At 53.3% G+C, this 13,497-nt stretch overlaps 1 pseudogene; it reads right to left on the reverse strand.

Annotated features, from left to right (window-relative positions):
• The window catches only part of LOC139764050 (protein O-mannosyl-transferase TMTC1-like), a 571,510-nt pseudogene that overhangs the window by 59,101 nt on the left and 498,912 nt on the right, over window positions 1-13,497 (reverse strand).

The following is a 13,497-nucleotide window of genomic DNA, read 5'->3' on the forward strand; positions in this document are numbered from 1 at the left end:
CTCACTTCTTGTATGATACCTCAGTCTGTTCTCCAGGTCTACCAGACTTGCCCACAGTGACATCGTCTGTGCCTCACTTCTTGTATAATACCTCAGTCTGTTCTCCAGGTCTACCAGACTTGTCTACAAGGACATCGTCTGTGCCTCACCTCGTCTGTTCTCCAGGTCTACCAGACATGCCTACAGTGACATCGTCTGTGCCTCACCTCTTGTAGAGCATCTCTGCTTGATGGTTGTGGTGTAGGGTCCTCATGAGCCTGGCCGTGTTGACCAGCGCCACCGGGTGCTCCGGGTCGAGCCCCAGCGCCGCCTCGTACTCCCGCAACGCCGCCTCCCGACGACCTGAGAAATGGGGCGAGGACAAGGTCAGAGGTCACTGGTAAGAAAGGGTCAAGGAATAGCTAGTGGCAAGGGAATGTAAAACTAGTGGTTTGATGGTGAGGAATATCTTCAATGATAATACTAGGAACACTTGGATGCAAACTTGTTATGTACCTGACTGAACACACGTTATTCATACAGATGACGTCACTACAAGATATTCTGTAGAACGTAGATCAGATCAGTAATACAACACCAGTGCAGGTGGCTGGGCCCCAGCCAGCACCACATGACGCACCACCCTACGCGCAGACAGCTGGTGAATGACCCATTACGTTGTTGTGATTTAAACTACCTGCTTGTCCCCCAAACCATAACTCATACAACAGAAGAAAAAAACTCAATGTCCCACAACCGCCACGCACGTAACTCCAGTGTCGGTGTTTGTAAGCTTCGTGTGTCTGGTGTGGATGTGTGTTAGTGCTGGAGCTGCCGAGCTGTTCATGCTTGTCTCGCGGTATAAACACTGTGATCATCAAAGCGACTGATGAACACTGAGACACTCACCTCCCACACTACAGGTCTGGCTGGGACTTGGATGAGCACTGGAATTCCTCAGTGTTATTTCATAAGTTGTGTCCTGGTATATCCTATTTTGACGTGGACATTATATATCCCTGTCATGGTTATAGGAATGGTGTCGGTGGAAGGTCTGGTAAGATCATTGTTGTCTGCTGTGTGGAATTCCCGAGGCGCGTCAGCAAGATATTGTAAAACCACCGTGGCCTTGGTGTCTGGCCAGAGATTTAAGTTCTCTTCCCGGGAAAATTCTAAACATGTTTTCCCAGAAGCTTCGGAATTCTTGTTTCCTTTCCTCCGCTTCATACAGTTCTTGTGCGTTTCGAGTCTAAGATGTAGGGTGTTTGTATTCAGTCCTTTCGCAGAAGTCTAAAGTTTATCCAGGAACTGGAATCTTTACAAGTGTCTTCCTCTGTGATGTAAGCTGACCCAAGTGTTTTCGTTCTGCAAACTTATAAGTTCAGATCTTACTGTCCTGAACTGTTGGTTGTCTATACTCCATCCATTATGTAAGGTAAGTTATAACAGGTCCCTTCCACCACACACACTCACTACCACCACCACACTCTCCCCTGCACTACACATACTCACTACCACCACCACACTGTCCCCTGCACTACACATACTCACTACCACCACCACACTCTTCCCTGCACTACACACACTCACTACCACCACCACACTCTTCCCTGCACTACACACACTCACTACCACCACACTCTCTCCTGCACTACACACACTCACTACCACCACCACACTCTTCCCTGCACTACACACACACTACCACTACTACCACCACACTCTCCCCTGCACTACACACACACACTACCACCACCACACTCTTCCCTGCACTACACACACTCACTACCACCACCACACTCTCCCCTGCACTACACACACACACTACCACCACCACACTCTTCCCTGCACTACACACACTCACTACCACCACCACACTCTCCCCTGCACTACACACACTCACTACCACCACCACACTCTTCCCTGCACTACACACACACTACCACCACTACCACCACACTCTCCCCTGCATCACATAATCTCACTACCACCACTAACGTTACTTCCACCATCACAACCCCAACCACTACCGTTACTACTACCATCACAACCACAACTACTACCGTTACTATCACCATCACAACCACTACCACTACTGTTACTACCACCTTCATAACCACAACCACTACCGTTACTACCACCATCACAACCACTACCACTACTGTTACTACCACCTTCATAACCACAACCACTACCGTTACTACCACCACCACAACCACAACCACTACCGTCACTACCACCATCACAACTCCAACCACTACTGTTACCAACACTATTTCAACCATAACCACTACAGTTACTACCACCATCACAACTACAGCCATTACCGTCACGAACACCATCACAACCACTACCACTACTGTTACTAACACCACTTCAACCATAATCACTACAGTTACTACCACCATCACAAAGACAACCACAACCACTACTGTTACTACCGCCATCACAAGCAGAACCACTACTGTTACTACCACCATCACAAACAGAACCACTACTGTTACTACCACCATCACGACCACAACCACTACCATTACTACCACCATCACAACCACAACCACTACTGTTACCAACACCATTTCAACCATAACCACTACAGTTACTACCACCATCATAACCACATCCACCACTGTTACTACCACCATCACAGCCATAACTACTACCGTCACTACCATCATCACAACCACTACCACTACTGTTACTACCACCATCATAACCACATCCCCTTTCGTTACTACCACCATCACAGCAACATCCACTACCGTTACTACCACTATCACAACCACTACCACTACTGTTACTACTACCATCACATGACCAACCACTCTACACTAACCACATTTACCATCACACCGCACACTCCACTCCACCACACATCCTCCACCACCTCCCAGCCACGAGACATATAGCCTCCACCACCTCCCAGCCACGAGACACATAGCCTAATTAAGATCGTTTTGTTCTTAATGTTAACAAGTGACCAGGTGACGTAGTAAAAATCATACCTTCATCAAGACCTGCAACAGGCAACTACGTGAGGCCGGACCACAACACAAGGAGACTCACAGTAAGACGTAACACATGTATTTGGCTCATGCAGAACACGGAACGTGTTGGAAGAGCTGTTCTGTAGTTTTTTACTGATGTATTGAAGTAGGTGAGCGTTGTGTGTGTGTGTGTGTGTGTGTGTGCGTTAGTTTAGATGTTAATCTAAGTACTTTTCCTCATATGTTTTCCTTATCTATTCAGAACACTGTACGTGAACATGATGAACGTCAAGAACTCATTCAACATACAGACAGTACACCTCTGTTACATCCCAGTCTACCCAATCCTTGCACGTATTACCTCAGTTGACCTCACTCTACTGCTCTACCGTGGCGAAGTGCGCTACCCTAGTGTGCCCCAGCCTAGTGTGCCCCAGCCTAGTGTGCGCTACCCTGGTGTGCCCCAGCCTAGTGTGCGCTACCCTAGTGTGCCCCAGCCTAGTGTGCGCTACCCTAGTGTGCCCCAGCCTAGCGTGCGCTACCCTAGTGTGCCCCAGCCTAGTGTGCGCTACCCTGGTGTGCCCCAGCCTAGTGTGCGCTACCCTAGTGTGCCCCAGCCTAGTGTGCGCTACCCTGGTGTGCCCCAGCCTAGTGTGCGCTACCCTAGTGTGCCCCAGCCTAGTGTACGCTACACTAGTGTGCCCCGGCCTAGTGTGCGTGCCCTAGTGTGCCCCGGCCTAGCGTGCGCTACCCTAGTGTGCCTCAGCCTAGTGTGCCCCAGCCTAGTGTGCGCTACCCTAGTGTGCCCCAGCCTAGTGTGCGCTACCCTAGTGTGCCCCAGCCTAGTGTGCCCTAGCCTAGTGTGCGCTACCCTAGTGTGCCCCAGCCTAGTGTGCGCTACCCTGGTGTGCCCCAGCCTAGTGTACGCTACCCTAGTGTGCCCCAGCCTAGCGTGCGCTACCCTAGTGTGCCCCGGCCTAGTGTACACTACCCTAGTGTGCCCCGGCCTAGCGTGCGCTACCCTAGTGTGCCCCAGCCTAGTGTGCCCCAGCCTAGTGTGCCCCAGCCTAGTGTGCGCTACCCTAGTGTGCCCCAGCCTAGTGTGCGCTACCCTAGTGTGCCCCAGCCTAGCGTGCGCTACCCTAGTGTGCCCCGGCCTAGTGTGCCCCAGCCTAGTGTGCCCCAGCCTAGTGTGCCCCAGCCTAGTGTGCGCTACCCTAGTGTGCCCCAGCCTAGTGTGCGCTACCCTAGTGTGCCCCAGCCTAGCGTGCGCTACCCTAGTGTGCCCCGGCCTAGTGTGCTCCACCCAAGTGTGCCCCGGCCACGAGACATACATCCTCCACCACCTCCCAGCCACGAGACATATAGCCTCCACCACCTCCCAGCCACGAGACATATAGCCTCCACCACCTCCCAGCCACGAGACACATAGCCTAATTAAGATCGTTTTGTTCTTAATGTTAACAAGTGACCAGGTGACGTAGTAAAAATCATACCTTCATCAAGACCTGGAACAGGCAACTACGTGAGGCAGGACCACAACACAAGGAGACTCACAGTAAGACGTAACACATGTATTTGCCTCATGCAGAACACGGAACGTGTGGGAAGAGCTGTTCCGTTGTGTTTTGCAGATGTATTGAAGTAGGTGAGCGTTGTGTGTGTGTGTGTGTGTGTGTGTGTGTGTGTGTGTGTGTGTGTGTGCGTTAGTTTAGATGTTAATCTAAGTACTTTTCCTCATATGTTTTCCTTATCTATTCAGAACACTGTACGTGAACATGATGAACGTCAAGAACTCATTCAACATACAGACAGTACACCTCTGTTACATCCCAGTCTACCCAATCCTTGCACGTATTACCTCAGTTGACCTCACTCTACTGCTCTACCGTGGCGAAGTGCGCTATCCTGGTGTGCCCCAGCCTAGTGTGCCCCAGCCTAGTGTGCGCTACCCTAGCGTGCCTCAGCCTAGTGTGCCTCAGCCTAGTGTGCACCAGCCTAGTGTGCCCCAGCCTAGTGTGCACCAGCCTAGTGTGCGCTACCCTAGCGTGCCTCAGCCTAGTGTGCCTCAGCCTAGTGTGCACCAGCCTAGTGTGCCCCAGCCTAGTGTGCACCAGCCTAGTGTGCGCTACCCTAGCGTGCCTCAGCCTAGTGTGCCTCAGCCTAGTGTGCCCCAGCCTAGTGTGCGCTACCCTGGTGTGCCCCAGCCTAGTGTGCGCTACCCTAGTGTGCCCCAGCCTAGTGTGCGCTACCCTAGTGTGCCCCAGCCTAGTGTGCCCCGGCCTAGTGTGCGCTACCCTAGTGTGCCCCAGCCTAGTGTGCGCTACCCTAGTGTGCCCCGGCCTAGTGTGCGCTACCCTACTGTGCCCCAGCCTAGTGTGCACCAGCCTAGTGTGCCCCAGCCTAGTGTGCGCTACCCTAGTGTGCCCCAGCCTAATGTGCCCCAGCCTAGTGTGCGCTACCCTAGTGTGCCCCAGCCTAGTGTGCGCTACCCTAGTGTGCCCCAGCCTAGTGTGCGCTACCCTAGTGTGCCCCAGCCTAGTGTGCACCAGCCTAGTGTGCACCAGCCTAGTGTGCCCCAGCCTAGTGTGCCCCAGGCTAGTGTGCCCCAGCCTAGTGTGCACCAGCCTAGTGTGCCCCAGGCTAGTGTGCCCCAGCCTAGTGTGCCCCAGCCTAGTGTGCACCAGCCTAGTGTGCCCCAGCCTAGTATGCGCTACCCTAGTGTGCCCAAGCCTGGTGTGCCCCAGCCTAGTGTGCCCCAGGCTGGTGTGCCCCAGCCTAGTGTGCCCCAGCATAGTGTGCGCTACCCTAGTGTGCCCCAGCCTGGTGTGCCCCAGCCTAGTGTGCACCAGCCTAGTGTGCACCAGCCTAGTGTGCCCCAGCCTAGTGTGCGCTACCCTAGTGTGCCCCAGTCTAGTGTGCCCCAGCCTAGTGTGCCCCAGCCTAGTGTGCGTGCCATTGTGTACCCCGGCCTAGTGTGCGCTGCCCTAGTGTGCCCCAGCCTAGTGTGCGCTACCCTAGTGTGCCCCAGCCCAGTGTGCGCTACCCTAGTGTGCCCCGGCCTAGTGTGCGCTGCCCTAGTGTGCCCCAGCCTAGTGTGCACCAGCCTAGTGTGCGCTACCCTAGTGTGCCCCAGCCTAGTGTGCGCTACCCTAGTGTGCCCCAGCCTAGTGTGCGCTGCCCTAGTGTGCCCCAGCCTAGTGTGCACCAGCCTAGTGTGCGCTACCCTAGTGTGCCCCGGCCTAGTGTGCGCTACCCTAGTGTGCCCCAGCCTAGTGTGCGCTACCCTAGTGTGCCCCAGCCTAGTGTGCGCTGCCCTAGTGTGCCCCAGCCTAGTGTGCGCTACCCTAGTGTGCCCCAGCCTAGTGTGCGCTGCCCTAGTGTGCCCCAGCCTAGTGTGCGCTACCCTAGTGTGCCCCAGCCTAGTGTGCGCTACCCTAGTGTGCCCCAGCCTAGTGTGCACCAGCCTAGTGTGCGCTGCCCTAGTGTGCCCCAGCCTAGTGTGCGCTACCCTAGTGTGCCCCAGCCTAGTGTGCGCTGCCCTAGTGTGCCCCAGCCTAGTGTGCACCAGCCTAGTGTGCGCTGCCCTAGTGTGCCCCAGCCTAGTGTGCGCTACCCTAGTGTGCCCCAGCCTAGTGTGCACCAGCCTAGTGTGCGCTGCCCTAGTGTGCCCCAGCCTAGTGTGCCCTACCCTAGTGTGCCCCAGCCTAGTGTGCCCCAGCCTAGTGTGCCCTACCCTAGTGTGCCCCAGCCTAGTGTGCACTACCCTGGTGTGCCCCAGCCTAGTGTGCGCTACCCTGGTGTGCCCCAGCCTAGTGTGCGCTACCCTAGTGTGCCCCAGCCTAGAGTGCGCTACCCTGGTGTGCCCCAGCCTAGTGTGCGCTACCCTGGTGTGCCCCAGCCTAGTGTGCGCTACCCTAGTGTGCCCCAGCCTAGAGTGCGCTACCCTGGTGTGCCCCAGCCTAGTGTGCGCTACCCTGGTGTGCCCCAGCCTAGTGTGCGCTACCCTGGTGTGCCCCAGCCTAGTGTGCGCTACCCTAGTGTGCCCCAGCCTAGAGTGCGCTACCTTGGTGTGCCCCAGCCTAGTGTGCGCTACCCTAGTGTACACCAATTTAGTGTGCTCCACACTATAGTACATCCTCCTAGTGTACATTACCCTAGTGTACACCACTCTAGTGTACATCATCCTAGTTTACACCACTCTAGTGTACATCATCCTAGCGTACACCACTCTAGTGTGTAGCACTCTATTGTACACCACTAGTTTGCACCACGCCAGTGTACACCACCCTAGTGTACACCATATTAGTGTACACCACTCGAGTGTGTACCACAGTAGTGTACACCACCCCAGTGTAAACCACTCTAGTGTACACCACAACAGTGTACACACCCTAGTGCGCACCATCCTAGTGTACACCACTATAGTGTACACCACCCTAGTGTGCACCATTCTAGTGTACACCGATCTAGTGTACACCATCCCAGTGTACACCAACCCAGTGTACACTACTCTGGTGTATACCACTCTAGTGTACACTACCCTAGTGTACGCCACCCAAGTATACACCACCCTATTGTACACCACCATTATGTACACCACCCAAGTATACACCACCTTAGTGTACACCACCGTAGTGCATATCACTCTTGTGTGCGCCACCTTAGTGTACACCATCTTAGTGTACACCATCCTGATTTATACCACCCTAGTGTAGACCAGCCAAGTATACACCAACCTAGTTGTTACCACCCCAGTGTACACCACTCTAGTGTACACCACCCTAGTGTACACCCTCCTAGTGTATGTGTGGACTTCAAACTGACCACTACCCCCTCTGTCACCTGGGTGTGGCAGGCAAGTGTAACTGGAAGGTGAGCTCGTTATGATAAGTGGCAGGAACAGTGTTACTTGTGACGCTGCGTTATGGTAAGTGGCAGGAACAGTGTTACTTGTGACGCTGCGTTATGGTAAGTGGCAGGAACAGTGTTACTTGTGACGCTGTGTTATGGTAAGTGGCAGGAACAGTGTTACTTGTGACGCTGCGTTATGGTAAGTGGCAGGAACAGTGTTACTTGTGACGCTGCGTTATGATAAGTGGCAGGAACAGTGTTACTTGTGACGCTGCGTTATGGTAAGTGGCAGGAACAGTGTTACTTGTGACGCTGCGTTATGGTAAGTGGCAGGAACAGTGTTACTTGTGACGCTACGTTATGGTAAGTGGCAGGAACAGTGTTACTTGTGACGCTGCGTTATGGTAAGTGGCAGGAACAGTGTTACTTGTGACGCTGCGTTATGGTAAGTGGCAGGAACAGTGTTACTTGTGACGCTACGTTATGGTAAGTGGCAGGAACAGTGTTACTTGTGACGCTGCGTTATGGTAAGTGGCAGGAACAGTGTTACTTGTGACGCTGCGTTATGGTAAGTGGCAGGAACAGTGTTACTTGTGACGCTGTGTTATGGTAAGTGGCAGGAAGTGTTACTTGTGACGCTGCGTTATGGTAAGTGGCAGGAACAGTGTTACTTGTGACGCTGCGTTATGGTAAGTGGCAGGAACAGTGTTACTTGTGACGCTGTGTTATGGTAAGTGGCAGGAACAGTGTTACTTGTGACGCTACGTTATGGTAAGTGGCAGGAACAGTGTTACTTGTGACGCTACGTTATGGTAAGTGGCAGGAACAGTGTTACTTGTGACGCTGCGTTATGGTAAGTGGCAGGAACAGTGTTACTTGTGACGCTACGTTATGGTAAGTGGCAGGAACAGTGTTACTTGTGACGCTACGTTATGGTAAGTGGCAGGAACAGTGTTACTTGTGACGCTGCGTTATGGTAAGTGGCAGGAACAGTGTTACTTGTGACGCTGCGTTATGGTAAGTGGCAGGAACAGTGTTACTTGTGACGCTACGTTATGGTAAGTGGCAGGAACAGTGTTACTTGTGACGCTGCGTTATGGTAAGTGGCAGGAACAGTGTTACTTGTGACGCTACGTTATGGTAAGTGGCAGGAACAGTGTTACTTGTGACGCTGCGTTATGGTAAGTGGCAGGAACAGTGTTACTTGTGACGCTGCGTTATGGTAAGTGGCAGGAACAGTGTTACTTGTGACGCTGCGTTATGGTAAGTGGCAGGAACAGTGTTACTTGTGACGCTGCGTTATGGTAAGTGGCAGGAACAGTGTTACTTGTGACGCTGCGTTATGGTAAGTGGCAGGAACAGTGTTACTTGTGACCCTGCGTTATGGTAAGTGGCAGGAACAGTGTTACTTTTGACGTCATAGATTTCTATACACGGGAGATTTGCTCAGAATTTATCGCCGGATTTATATATTATTCGTCTTGGAAGAAGTACAAGTCTCTATGATGTGAATGTCCGTAGCTTTGATTTGCTCCACCACACTCACCACACTCACCACACTCACCACACTCACCACACTCACCACACTCGCCACACTCACCACACTCGCCACACTCACCACACTCGCCACACTCACCACACTCGCCACACTCACCACACTCACCACACTCACCACACTCACCACACTCACCACACTCACCACACTCACCACACTCACCACACTCACCACACTCGCCACACTCACCACACTCACCACACTCACCACACTCGCCACACTCACCACACTCACCACACTCACCACACTCACCACACTCGCCACACTCGCCACACTCACCACACTCACCACACTCACCACACTCGCCACACTCACCACACTCACCACACTCGCCACACTCGCCACACTCACCACACTCACCACACTCACCACACTCGCCACACTCACCACACTCACCACACTCACCACACTCGCCACACTCACCACACTCGCCACACTCACCACACTCACCACACTCACCACACTCGCCACACTCACCACACTCACCACACTCGCCACACTCACCACACTCGCCACACTCACCACACTCACCACACTCGCCACACTCACCACACTCACCACACTCACCACACTCGCCACACTCACCACACTCGCCACACTCACCACACTCGCCACACTCACCACACTCACCACACTCGCCACACTCACCACACTCGCCACACTCACCACACTCACCACACTCACCACACTCACCACACTCGCCACACTCACCACACTCACCACACTCACCACACTCACCACACTCACCACACTCGCCACACTCACCACACTCACCACAATCGCCACACTCACCACACTCGCCACACTCACCACACTCGCCACACTCACCACACTCACCACACTCGCCACACTCACCACACTCGCCACACTCACCACACTCGCCACACTCACCACACGCAGCACACTCACCACACTCACCACACTCGCCACACTCGCCACACTCACCACACTCACCGCACTCAACACACGCAGCACACTCACCACACTCGCCACACTCACCACACTCGCCACACTCGCCACACTCACCACACTCACCACACTCACCACACTCACCACACTCACCACAATCGCCACACTCACCACACTCACCACACTCAACACACTCACCACACTCGCCACACTCACCACACTCACCACACTCACCACACTCGCCACACTCACCACACTCACCACACTCACCACACTCACCACAATCGCCACACTCACCACACTCACCACACCCGCCACACTCACCACACACCGCACTCACCACACGCAGCACACTCACCACACTCGCCACACTCACCACACTCGCCACACTCGCCACACTCACCACACTCACCACACTCGCCACACTCACCACACTCGCCACACTCACCACACTCACCACACTCGCCACACTCACCACACTCGCCAAACTCACCACACTCGCCACACTCACCACACGCAGCACTCTCACCACACTCACCACACTCGCCACACTCGCCACACTCACCACACTCACCGCACTCAACACACGCAGCACACTCACCACACTCGCCACACTCACCACACTCGCCACACTCGCCACACTCACCACACTCACCACACTCACCACACTCACCACACTCACCACAATCGCCACACTCACCACACTCACCACACTCAACACACTCACCACACTCGCCACACTCACCACACTCACCACACTCACCACACTCGCCACACTCACCACACTCACCACACTCACCACACTCACCACAATCGCCACACTCACCACACTCACCAACCCGCCACACTCACCACACACCGCACTCACCACACGCAGCACACTCACCACACTCGCCACACTCACCACACTCGCCACACTCACCACACTCACCACACTCACCACACTCACCACACTCACCACACTCGCCACACTCACCACACTCACCACACTCACCACACTCGCCACACTCGCCACACTCGCCACACTCACCACACTCACCAAACTCACCACACTCACCACACTCACCACACTCGCCACACTCACCACACTCACCACACACACCACACTCGCCACACTCACCGCACTCACCACACTCACCACACTCACCACACTCACCACACTCGCCACACTCACCACACTCACCACACTCACCACACTCACCACACTCGCCACACTCACCACACTCACCACACTCACCACACTCACCACACTCGCCACACTCACCACACTCACCACACACACCACACTCGCCACACTCGCCACACTCGCCACACTCACCACACTCACCACACTCGCTACCACTAGTTATCACTGTTGATATCTGCCTCAGTGAAACACAGAGAACCACACATTCAGACCGTCAGTAATGTACTGCCTTCCCTCCTGTATTATCATTCATTACTGTGGCAACCAAGTGGGGGATCAGCTCTACCAACACTCCCAGTTGACTGATGGCAATGTTGCTAGCACCACCTGAGTGATGCCGCCATGAGATACAGACACAACACCATCTGCCAGTGTGTTCATGTAGTATACCACGCTCTACGTTTTCTCTTCCACTCTCTGAATCCATTTGGCTATGCTCACTACACCCTCCTCTCCATTACCATCTTGCCAGCACTTCCAACACTGGATCTGCTGTTCTCGTCTACATATTATACAACATGTGTCACCTTCCTCACACTGCTCCAGGCATCTAGTCTGTTTTATACGTTTCATCCTGTGTCTCCATCTTCTCCATCACATGTACGCAGTATACTCATCTCCTTCACACTTGACCCCAAATATACCTGCTATCTTCTCCCCCACACTTCACTCAGTGTATACCTGCTATCTTCTCCCCCACACTTCACTCAGTGTATACCTGCTATCTTCTCCCCAGCACTTCACTCAGTGTATACCTGCTATCTTCTCCCCCACACTTCACTCAGTGTATACCTGCTATCTTCTCCCCCACACTCCAACCAATGCACACCTGATGTTTTCCCAGTTATACTTTACCTAGTGTACATCAGACACGTTCTGCGCCACAGCCCAACCAGTCTATACCAACTATCTTCACTACGCTCCCAACACTGTTTACTTATCATCTCCTCCACCACATTCTAACCCAGTGTACACCTGCTATCTTCACCATGTTCCAGCCACTGTACACCTGCTATCTTCACCATGTTCCAGCCACTGTACACCTGTTATCTTCTCCACTATGTTCTAGCCAGTGTACACCTGCTATCTTCACCATGTTCCAGCCAGTGTACACCTGCTATCTTCACTATGTTCTAGCCAATGTACACCTGCTATCTTCACCACGCTCCAGCCGGTATACACCTGCTATCTTCTTCACTATGTTCTAACCAGTGTACACCTGCAATCTTCATTATGTTCCAGCCAGTGTACACCTGCAATCTTCACCATGTTCCAGCCAGTGTACACCTGCTATCTTCTCCACTATGTTCTAACCAGTGTACAACTGCTATCTTCACCATGTTCCAGCCAGTTTACACCAGCTATCTTCACCATGTTCCAGCCAGTGTACACCTGCTATCTTCTCCACTATGTTCTAACCAGTGTACACCTGCTATCTTCTCCACCATGATCCAGCCACGGTGCACCTGCTATCTTCACCCTCACACTCCCTCCTATACCTAACTCTCTCTCCACCAGAGTCTACATCCTCAACCCGTGGTAACCATTCCATGCCAGGCCTGACCTCCCAAACCTCTAGCCCACATTTTTTCCCGCACTGCTTTCCTTACGTCCTTTCTCTCCACCACCCTACTCCACCACTTCTAGTGCCACCCTACTCCTCCACTTCTAGTGCCACCCTAATCCACCACTTCTAGTGCCACCCTACTCCACCACTTCTAGTTCCACCCTACTCCACCACTTCTAGTACCACCCTACTCCACCCCTTCTAGTTCCACCCTACTCCACCACTTCTAGTGCCACCCTACTCCACCCCTTCTAGTGCCACCTTACTCCACCACTTCTAGTGCCACCCTATTCCACCACTTATAGTGCCACCCTACTCCACCCCTTCTAGTGCCTCCCCAAGAAATAAAATAAGATTAACAGTAATGTTACAAATCCTTATTACAAAATCCAAATGAAATGTCAGAATTTGAATTAAATTCTTGGGCTGCTTCAGGGGCGTGTAACGCACATCAGGAACT

The sequence above is a fragment of the Panulirus ornatus genome, chromosome 48, assembly GCF_036320965.1.
Source record: "Panulirus ornatus isolate Po-2019 chromosome 48, ASM3632096v1, whole genome shotgun sequence".
Lineage (NCBI taxonomy): Eukaryota > Metazoa > Arthropoda > Malacostraca > Decapoda > Palinuridae > Panulirus > Panulirus ornatus.